The following is a 9,503-nucleotide window of genomic DNA, read 5'->3' as shown; positions in this document are numbered from 1 at the left end:
TCCTCCTCCTCCTCCTCCTCCTCCTCCTCCTCCTCCTCCTCCTTCTCCTCCTTCTTCTTCTTGTTTTTTCGAGACAGGGTTTCTCTGTGTAGCCTTGGCTGTCCTGGAACTCACTCTGTAGACCAGGCTGGCCTCGAACTCAGGAATCTACCTGCCTCTGCCTCCCAAGTGCTGGGATTAAAGGCGTGCAAAACCACTGCCTGGCTCCTGGTTTCCTTCTGATTAAGATGTAGAACTCTTGGCTCCTTCTCCAGCACTGTGTTTACCAGGACGCTGCCATACTTCCTGCTGTGATGATAACGGACTGGATCTCTGAACCTGTAAACTAGCCCCAATTAAATGTTGTCCTTTATAAGAGTTATCTTGGTCATTGTGTCTTTTCACAGCAATAGAAACCCCAAATAAGCCAGGCAGTGAGAGTGGGCATCTTTGCTGTGCTCTCTGATCACACAGGAAGGACTTCCAGCTTGAACCATTAGTAGGACATCACCTGTTGTTTTGTAGATGCAGCTTGTGGACTTAGGGAAATCTCTTTTCTTTTCCAGTTGTATTGAGAATTTCTCCCATAATAGGTTGTTGAGTTTTAGGTGTACTTTTCTGCGTCAACCCCTGTGATCATTTGGTTGATTTGCATTAGGTAACTACTACACTAGATTGATTTATGTTAGGACACATTTTGGGGGCCTACTTATATCTCTGCATCCAATGTTTTCCTAAGTGATTGTACTCCTATTTTCTGATCCTTTCTTTTAGCTCCATCCTACAGATTTTGATCTTTGCATTTCAGTTATGTTAATTTTCTTTTAAAAATTTTCAATGTTTTATTTATTTATTTATTTATTTATTTATTTATTTATTTATTTGAGGGGATGGAGTATTGAAATATTGGCCAGGCTGGCCTCAAACTCTTGGGCTCATGTGATCCTCTGGTCTCATCCTCCTTGAGTATCTGGGGCTAGAGGTATGTGCTACCATATCTGCTTAGATATAAGCTGTTTAATTGTAAACTTCAGCACTTTTCTGTTTTCTTTCAGTTACACAATTAGAGTTCAATTCTTGTATGGTCAGAGAACTTACTATACATTCAATGCAAGTTTATTAATTTTTTATGATCCACTTTTTTATATATGATTTGATTTATATTTTGCTGACTGAAAGAAATAGGAAATTTTCTATTTTATGACACTAGTGTAACTTGCAACTAAGCAGTATCTATGCAGCAACTTGTGAAATCCAAATTCTTCCCTTGGCTGGTGTGTCCCTAGGTTAAGAAGGAAAAGAAGTTTGTAAAAGAGTTAGAGCAGTTATGTTTTGCTTTGTGCTTCTATGACTTTTGTGCTTCCAGAGTTCTGTAGAGTGAGTGCCTCTACTGGTGCAAGTTCCCATGGCCCAGAGGTGTGTCCAGAAGTGAGGTCAACACTGTAGTTTTCCTGGGTTGCTCTCGGACTTAACATGTGAGGACTCAGAAGATTCCCTATGTTTGAATCCCAGTTTTTTCCCCAGAACTAGAGGTCTCTAGGATCTGAAGACAGACACCCTCAGCCTACATAGCTGCTGTCTGATGTCACTGCCCTAAGGAAGCAAGCCCTGGGGTGAGCCAACTAACCCACCCACTCATTCTTCTGATATATTGTTGTCAATGCTTCCTGGACAACTGTCTCTGCTATCTGTAGCTGTGACCTGTTTCCTGGTCTTGCTTCATCTGTTCTGTGTAGGAGCCCCCTTATCATGCTTGCTCGTCAATGTTGAGGTCAGTGCTTTGTAAGAACCTGGCTGAAGCTAGCTCAATAAACAAACACACATATCCCTAGAGTACCTGTAGATATTTGAGACAGGTGCTGAGTTCTGATCCCAGTTAGCCTGACCCCTGAGCACTGCCCACACCATTTTTTTGGTATGTGCCACTGACCCACATGTAATTGAGGAGGAGACAAAGGCTCAGCCAGAGTTCCCATAGGTCTTTAATATCAGGATAGGCTGAAACTGCTTCAGGACATTTGGGATTATTTATAGCTCTGACCCTATAGTGGAGGTAGAGCTGATTGGCAGTTCCTCAGTGTTATATTTCTCATCCTTGTACAGTTTTCCTCACTGAAAGCAAGGAAGAACAAAGTTGGAGCAATCCTTCTGACTCCCATACTTTGATCTATAACTGGGCCTTGGCCTTGGAGAATTCCTCAGCACAGCATACTAAAAATTCCTCCACAGCTAAAGTTTGTAGACTGAATAAAATCACATTTAAGAAAACTCTCAGACAGTCTTAATGAAAAAGAGCTCACAGCATAAAGGAGATAATATAATTCCCAGATATCCACCTTGGCTTCCTTTTGGCTGGGAACACAAAGCCCCTTTCCTTTACGTCTTATCAAACATAGGCAGAGTTAGGCAGCCTCTGTGTGAGGCCTGGCTTTGCTGTTCAGATCTTTTTGTATTTGGCTTATGCATTTATGTAGCATTTGGTTTAAAAGCTAGTTATGATCTTGTGCAGCAGCCCAGTGCCCCATGTCTTCTTAACTTTATTCTGCCTATGCTGTAACCAATCTCCAGGAACAGCCTGGCCTGTATATCTGTATTTCAACCCAGCTTGCTAGGTCTGTCTGCCTGACCTACCTCTCTCTCCTGGACCTTCCACAATCCTCAGACTTAGCTCAAATCCCATATCTAGTGCTCTGGCCTAGTCTTGGGAACCCTGCCTATCCTGTCCTCAACCTGAGGCTTGTACTAGGCTGATGTCCTGTACATCATACCAATCCATGTGACCTTTTGATCTTATTGAACCCCACCATACCTAACCTCCAGGCCTGTCCTTGTCCACAAATCGTCTGTACCAGACCAACTTGGAGAGTTCACCTGACCATTCTCTGTCTTCAATTTCTTTAATCCCCATACCTTCCCTAGGCTTATTACTAGGGCCCTGGCTCAGACAGGTAGGTAAGCCCTACCTATGCCACACTTATCCTTGGGCTGGGTGGCATATCCTTAGTGCCAGTCTTTGGAGTCTACATTAGATTTACAACTAAGAAAATAAGTCCAAATGCTCAAGTTTCATTGCAAAACCATAAACATCATGCAAGGTTAAGATAATAAGCATGTCCCTTGCAAAATCTACCAGTCTTATAGAAATGTTTTTCTGTGAGAATTACCTAGGTGAGCCCCCAAGATCAGGGACATAAACATAATCAAAGAATTAAGAAGCTTAAAGATGACACAAAGGAAAAGATTGACAAAGTTAAAGAGAACAAATACCTGAATGATACCCAAGAAACATGAATCTAGGTTGAAGGAAACAACCCAGGATTTGAAAACCGAATTTAATAAGGATGTAGAAATACTGAAGTAAACGAGATGAAATAAAGATGGTATTGAAAAGCTTGACAACTCAATTAAAAGAGACAGGGTAAGCCTTACAAGTAAAATGGATCAAGTAGAAGACAAGAATGTCAGGACTCAAAGATAAGGAATTAGATCACTCAAGCAAAGAAAATGGGAAAAAAAAAGACATAGAAAAAGGGCTATGCAGGAACTATGGGACATTGTGAAAAAACCAAATCTTCAAATTATAGACATGAGTGAAGGAGAAGAATCCCAGGTCACTGGTCAAAGAAGAAAATTTCCCGAAACGAAAGAATGCAATACACATACAGATGTAAGAAGCACACAGAACACCAGACAGACAAGATAAAAAAAAGAAGCTCTCCATTGAATAGCATAGCTAAAGCTCTCAATATACAGGATAAAGCAAGAATATTGAAAGCTCTAATAGGAGAAACCACACACATCACATACAAGGAAGATCCATCAGATCTACAACTTTTTTCTCAATGGAAACCTTAAAGCTAGATGACCCAGGAACAATGCACTCCAATGAGTGCCAACCTAAACTACTAGAATCAACAAAACTATTTGCCACAGTTGAAGGAGAAATAAAAAATTTCCATGATATAAATGGGCTAAAAGAAATCATGTTCACTAAGCTAGTGCTACAAAGAATCCAGAGGTTGGAAGGAGATCATCCGCTATGATCCAGATTGATTTTTAACCTGGAGATGCACGCCTGGTTCAACTATATAAGCCAACAAAAAATGTAATAAATTATACAAATAAGCTTAATGACGAAAATCGTAAAATCATCTCAATAGAAACAGAAAAGGCCTCTGACAAAATCTATCTTGTCTACATGAAAAATGTCCTAGACACAGTAGGACTAGAGGGGATATATCTCAACATGATGAAGGCTATATATTACAAACTCACACCCAACATAATCCTAAATGGAGAAAATCCTGAAGCAACGTTAAAGTCAGAAATGAGAAAGGGATATCCACTGTCTTTACTCCTTTTTAATATAGCACTTGAAATATAATCTGGAATAAGGAAATGTGACAAGAAAATTAAAGGAGTACAAATAGCAAAAAAGTCAAATTATTCCTAATTGTATGTGGTATAATATTATATAGAAGAGATTCCAAAAATGATACCAGACTTCTAGAAATGATGAACACGTGTATCAAAGTGGTAGAATACAAATCAATAGTCTTTGTGTACATTACAACAGACATGCTGAGAAGTGATTATGGACACACTAAAATGTACAGTAGCTGCAAAGAAAGGAAAACATCTAGGAATAAACCTAAGACCTCTACAGTGAAAAGTGTAAGCCTCTGAAGATAGAGATTGAGACAAGTATCTAGCATTTTGAAAGACCTCTTGTACACATTGATTGGTAGAATTAATATCATAAAAAGTGACCATTCTATCAAAAGCAGTTTACAGACTCAGTGCAATTTCAATAAAAAAATCCCCATGACATTATTCACAGAAATAGAAAAAAATTCTAAAATTCATATAGAATCACAAAAGACCCTAGATAGCCAAAGCAACCCTGAGCAAAAAGAACAATGTTTGAGAAATTACTATTCTAGATTTCAAGAGATAAGAAACAGTATAGTTTTGGCATGGGAACAGACATGTAGACCAATGGAACAAAATAGAAGAAAAAAATGAGCATGCTGAAGTACAGCCATCTAATATTTAAAAAGATGCCAAAAACATACACTGAAGAAAGACAGCATCCTCAATAAACAGTGATGGAGAACTGGAAGTTCATACCCCACACAAAGGCAGCTTCAATGGGTCAAAGAGTTTAGCGTGACTCCCACATTATCAAAACTGCTAAAAGGAAACATAGGCAGCATTCTACAAGATATGGGTGTAGAAAAAGGACTTTCTGACTGGGATTCAATTTGTCTGAACCATTGTTCAGACCAACAATGAACAAACAGGATCTCTTAAAACTAAATAATTCAACAAAGAAAACCATTGATCATGTAAAGAAGAAGCCCTGAGAAAAAAATCTTTGTCAGGTATATATTTGATAGGGGATTAATATCCAGGATATATAAAGAATAAAATAAACCCCAAAGCCAACAAAACAACAATCCAAATTAAAAATGAGCTTGTCTCTGAACAGAGTTTTCCCCAAAGAAGGAACAGAAGTGGCCAAGAAATATCTCAAAAAGTATTCAACATTCTTAATAGTTAGGGAAATGAAAATTAAAACTACTTTGAAATTTTCTCTTTTAGTCACAATGGTCAACACCAAGAAAGCAACTGACAGGTATCAACAAGGATATGGAGAAAGGGAAACCTTATTACCTTTCGGTGGGATTGAAAACTGGTGCAGCCACTATGGACATCAGTGTGAAAAATCTCAAAAAGCCAAAAATAAATTAATTATTCACCTCAGTTATACCACACCATGGCATATTTTCAGAGGACTCATGTGCTATCTCATAGATACTTACTAAGCTATGTTCATTGCCATCCTATTAACAATAGCCAGGGAATGAATGACCTTAAATGTTCTTCAGTTGTTAAATGAGTAATGAAAAGTTGTACATTTATACAATGGAATATTGTATAGAAACTTACCATTATATCTACAACTAAATGTGCCTTTTATTCCTTATCAAAGATGCTTCTTTTTTTTTGTAACATCTGGAGACCATTATGGACAGCCTATTCAGCTATAAAGAAAAATGAAATCATGAAATTTGCTCGTAAATGAATGTAACTAGAAAGTAATTTTAGTAAGATGACCCAGACTCAGAGATTCAAGTGCCACATGTTCTCTAACTTGTGGTTCCTCGGTCCAGATCTCTAGATGTGAGCATATAACCATAGTAACCACAGGAATGTTAAATAGGACTGTGGAGTGGGCTCTTGAGAGAGGAATAGCAAGAGTCAAATGATATAAAGAGGGAAATGGGGGAGAGGCTTTATCTCCCTCAACCCTGAGGTGTTTGAAAAATCTAAAAGGAATCTTGCTATTTCATACTTACCCCAAATTATACATGAGATATATAATACATGCCTATAATATATACTAAATAAAAAACTATACATGCATATGTACATACATACATATGCATATGTTAAATGAAGTTAGGATGCTTGAGGTGACAATGTTTTCCCCAAGAATCATACACTATCTTATGAAATAACCAGTATTAGGCATGGTCGGGGAAGCAATCTAAGCTATTACATTAGCTGTTTTTCCATCCCTAAAGTTGAAGTTCAGAACTCAGAGGAATTGAGCTGGATCTGAGCTGAGAGCTTCTTTCCCGGGAACTAGCTTTCATAGAACTGGAAGGTACTATGTAAGCTAACAGTGGAGTAAATCAATCAGTAGCCCTACACTGCTGTGATATGTATGAACCACAGAAATGGCCACCACGCAATATATTCTTAACAGTATAATAGCACTTTCGGTCTTGGAAGTGACCCACACCTGTCTCATTGGACTCATGGCCTGATTAATAGGAGGGAAATCATACCTCATGCTTTAAATGTGGCAAGCGAGGTCACAGTCTTTAAAAGAGAACTTACTAAGACTATTGCCTTAAAACAGAATGATTTCTAAATGCATTTTTTTTTTTTTTTGGTTTTTCGAGACAGGGTTTCTCTGTGTAGCCCTGGCTGTCCTGGAACTCCCTCTGTAGACCAGGCTGGCCTCGAACTCAGAAATCCACCTGCCTCTGCCTCCCAAGTGCTGGGATTAAAGGCATGCGCCACCACTGCCCGGCTCTAAATGCATTTTGAAACTGATCCTCGTATGTACAAATAAGTGTACAATTAAATTCCTTATCAAAGAAGCTTATTTTGTAACATATGGAAACCATTACAGAAAGCCAGAGCTGGTCAAGATGCAGACTAAAACCACAACATGGAGTGCCCATTCCCAAGCAATAGATAAGTCTACAACACAATTCCTATACTTAAGGGTCAGGGAAAATCACAGAATAAGGGGTAGAAAAGCTATAAGAAAAGCTATAAGAAAAGGTCCAGAACATCTGCTGCAAAATTGTGTCCTGTAGATATGACAGGGTATCCACACCGTCGAAATCTCAACAATATGGCGGCTTATCCAAGGCCTGAATGATGCTGATGACAACTGATAGCCTGTGTGGATGGGGAAATCTCAAGATGCTCTTGACGAAGAGCTGCAAGTAATTAATAACTGAAGAGAGGTAGAACTGGTCTCCCCTGGGATTAGTCTCTTAACTGGATATTCAATACCAAGTGGTCACCTCTAAAACATATACACACAAGCAATGCTACATAGACTCAGAAGATGTGTGTGTGCGTGTGTGTGTGCGTGTGTGTGTGCGTGTGTGTGTATTAATAATGATTAAAGAAAAAGAAACTGTGAGTTTGAGAGAGAACATAGGGAATAGGGGATTTGGAAGAGGTTTGAGGGAAGAGAGAAATCATTGTATTTTAATTAAAATATATTTGAAAAGTCTCAGTATGAAGTTAACTCCTTGAGAGAAAAGTCCTTTCATTTTCCAGGAGTCTCTGCTTTATAGAGGAAGCATCTTTGGAGAGAGAGGGAGGAGGCCACATTTCAAACTAATGTGCACAGCACAGTGCTGGTCCTAGCAGCAGCTCTGAGGTCTGCCGTCTACGTTTTCTTTTTGTAATAGTTTGCAGAGCAGAGACTCAAATGACCCCTGTGAACAATTGCTGTTCCCCTAACCAGGTTACTTCTGTTTGTCTTTTACTGTTGTTTCATCCAACAAGTTTTCTCCTATTTCCAAAGTTCTTCCCTTCTCTTTTTTTGCATAACATTTTGAATTTCACAAAAACTGATGAATTTGCTTATACAGGCACTATTAGTGAAGTTGACTCTCCTGTCTAAGAGTGTCTTAGTTCAGCTGAGGCTTTTAGGTCATTAACCTTTCATCTGGATGGTATTAGGACCTTCCGGAACTCAGGAACATTTGTTTCTGAAGATGAAGATAGTGAGGTGACTTGAGTATGTAGAGGGACAAAGGAAACAAATGCACAAAGACACGTAAAGTGACTCAGAGAAAAAAAGATAATGAAGTGGCTATTGAGCAAAGGGAGCAGTGCAGAAGGACAAGCACCATTATCCGTACACTGTGAGAAGCTGAACCTTGTCACCCTGACTTCCATAGATGAGGAATTATACCACCCAGAAGTCACATTACTTGTGCAAAGTCCTTGGGCTAGTAGTGGCAGAGTGAGGGTTTCATCTTTAATGGATGCTTTTGAAGTCCACGCTTCTTCCCAGCTATAGTGCTTCCCAAAGTGCACAAAACATCTACAGGAGCCTGATGACTAGCCATGTCTAGCATGGGTCTTCTTCGTGTTGCATTGATGGACTAATGGACACCCATCCTCAAAACGTCTACATATGTGATATGTAAAAATGACCTGAAAGGGCTCAGCCAGTCTTTGAAGATATGAGTATGGAACAATGGTTTGGAGGGGTGATGTGAGCACTAGACTCACCAGTGATGGCCTTGCAATAAGAAAAGCACTCTGAGTTTAAGACTAGTGGGCAGAAACATGGAAATGAATGAGGCTCTATTACGTGTATCTGTGAACATGTAGGGGATGGTGTTAGTGTGACTATGTATGTGGATGCCAGTTAAGACAAGTGAGTAAATTTATGATGTGTGTGTGTGTGTGTGTGTGTGTGTGTGTGTGTGTGTGTGTGTATAGTTCAGGGTTCCCCGTTTTGTTTCTGTTCCTGGTGCAATCTTCATGACTGGTCTAACCTTTCACCTATATGCCAAGTTCATGTGTTTGTTTCTCTAAGGACTGAGTATCCCTAGAAGTAGGGGCAGGTGCAGTCAGCCGAGCAGAGGACAAATTCTGATGAGCATACCACACCTCCTTCCTTATCAGGATCCGATCTTTGAATCTCCTCATCCAGCGTCCTCTAGGAGACAGTTCTCAGGGTCATGTGCCAGGAGGAGTGCTGCGGCCATGCAGCCCAGGCAGAGGTAATATTTCATGTGGCTCAATATTACAGCATGGGATATGAAGACTGGCGTATATCCATGTGGTAAATCTCACATGTGGCATCTAGACACAGAAACAATGCAGCTATCCACTGTCTCTCTCCATGAAGTGCCATCACAACTGGGGAGGGGACAGGGCGGCAGAGTGTGGCTCCTGAAACTCTTCTGATA

General features: G+C 39.7%; 1 protein-coding gene across 2 annotated transcripts in view; it reads left to right on the top strand.

The window, feature by feature from the left end:
• Positions 1 to 9,503, top strand: part of Oca2 (OCA2 melanosomal transmembrane protein) — a 305,312-nt gene that overhangs the window by 59,664 nt on the left and 236,145 nt on the right. The window lies entirely within an intron of this gene.

Source organism: Grammomys surdaster, unplaced genomic scaffold (assembly GCF_004785775.1).
Source record: "Grammomys surdaster isolate TR1022 unplaced genomic scaffold, NIH_TR_1.0 125319, whole genome shotgun sequence".
In the NCBI taxonomy this organism is placed as follows: domain Eukaryota; kingdom Metazoa; phylum Chordata; class Mammalia; order Rodentia; family Muridae; genus Grammomys; species Grammomys surdaster.
Note: the sequence above shows the minus strand (reverse complement) of the source record. Positions and strands in the feature narration are given on the sequence as shown.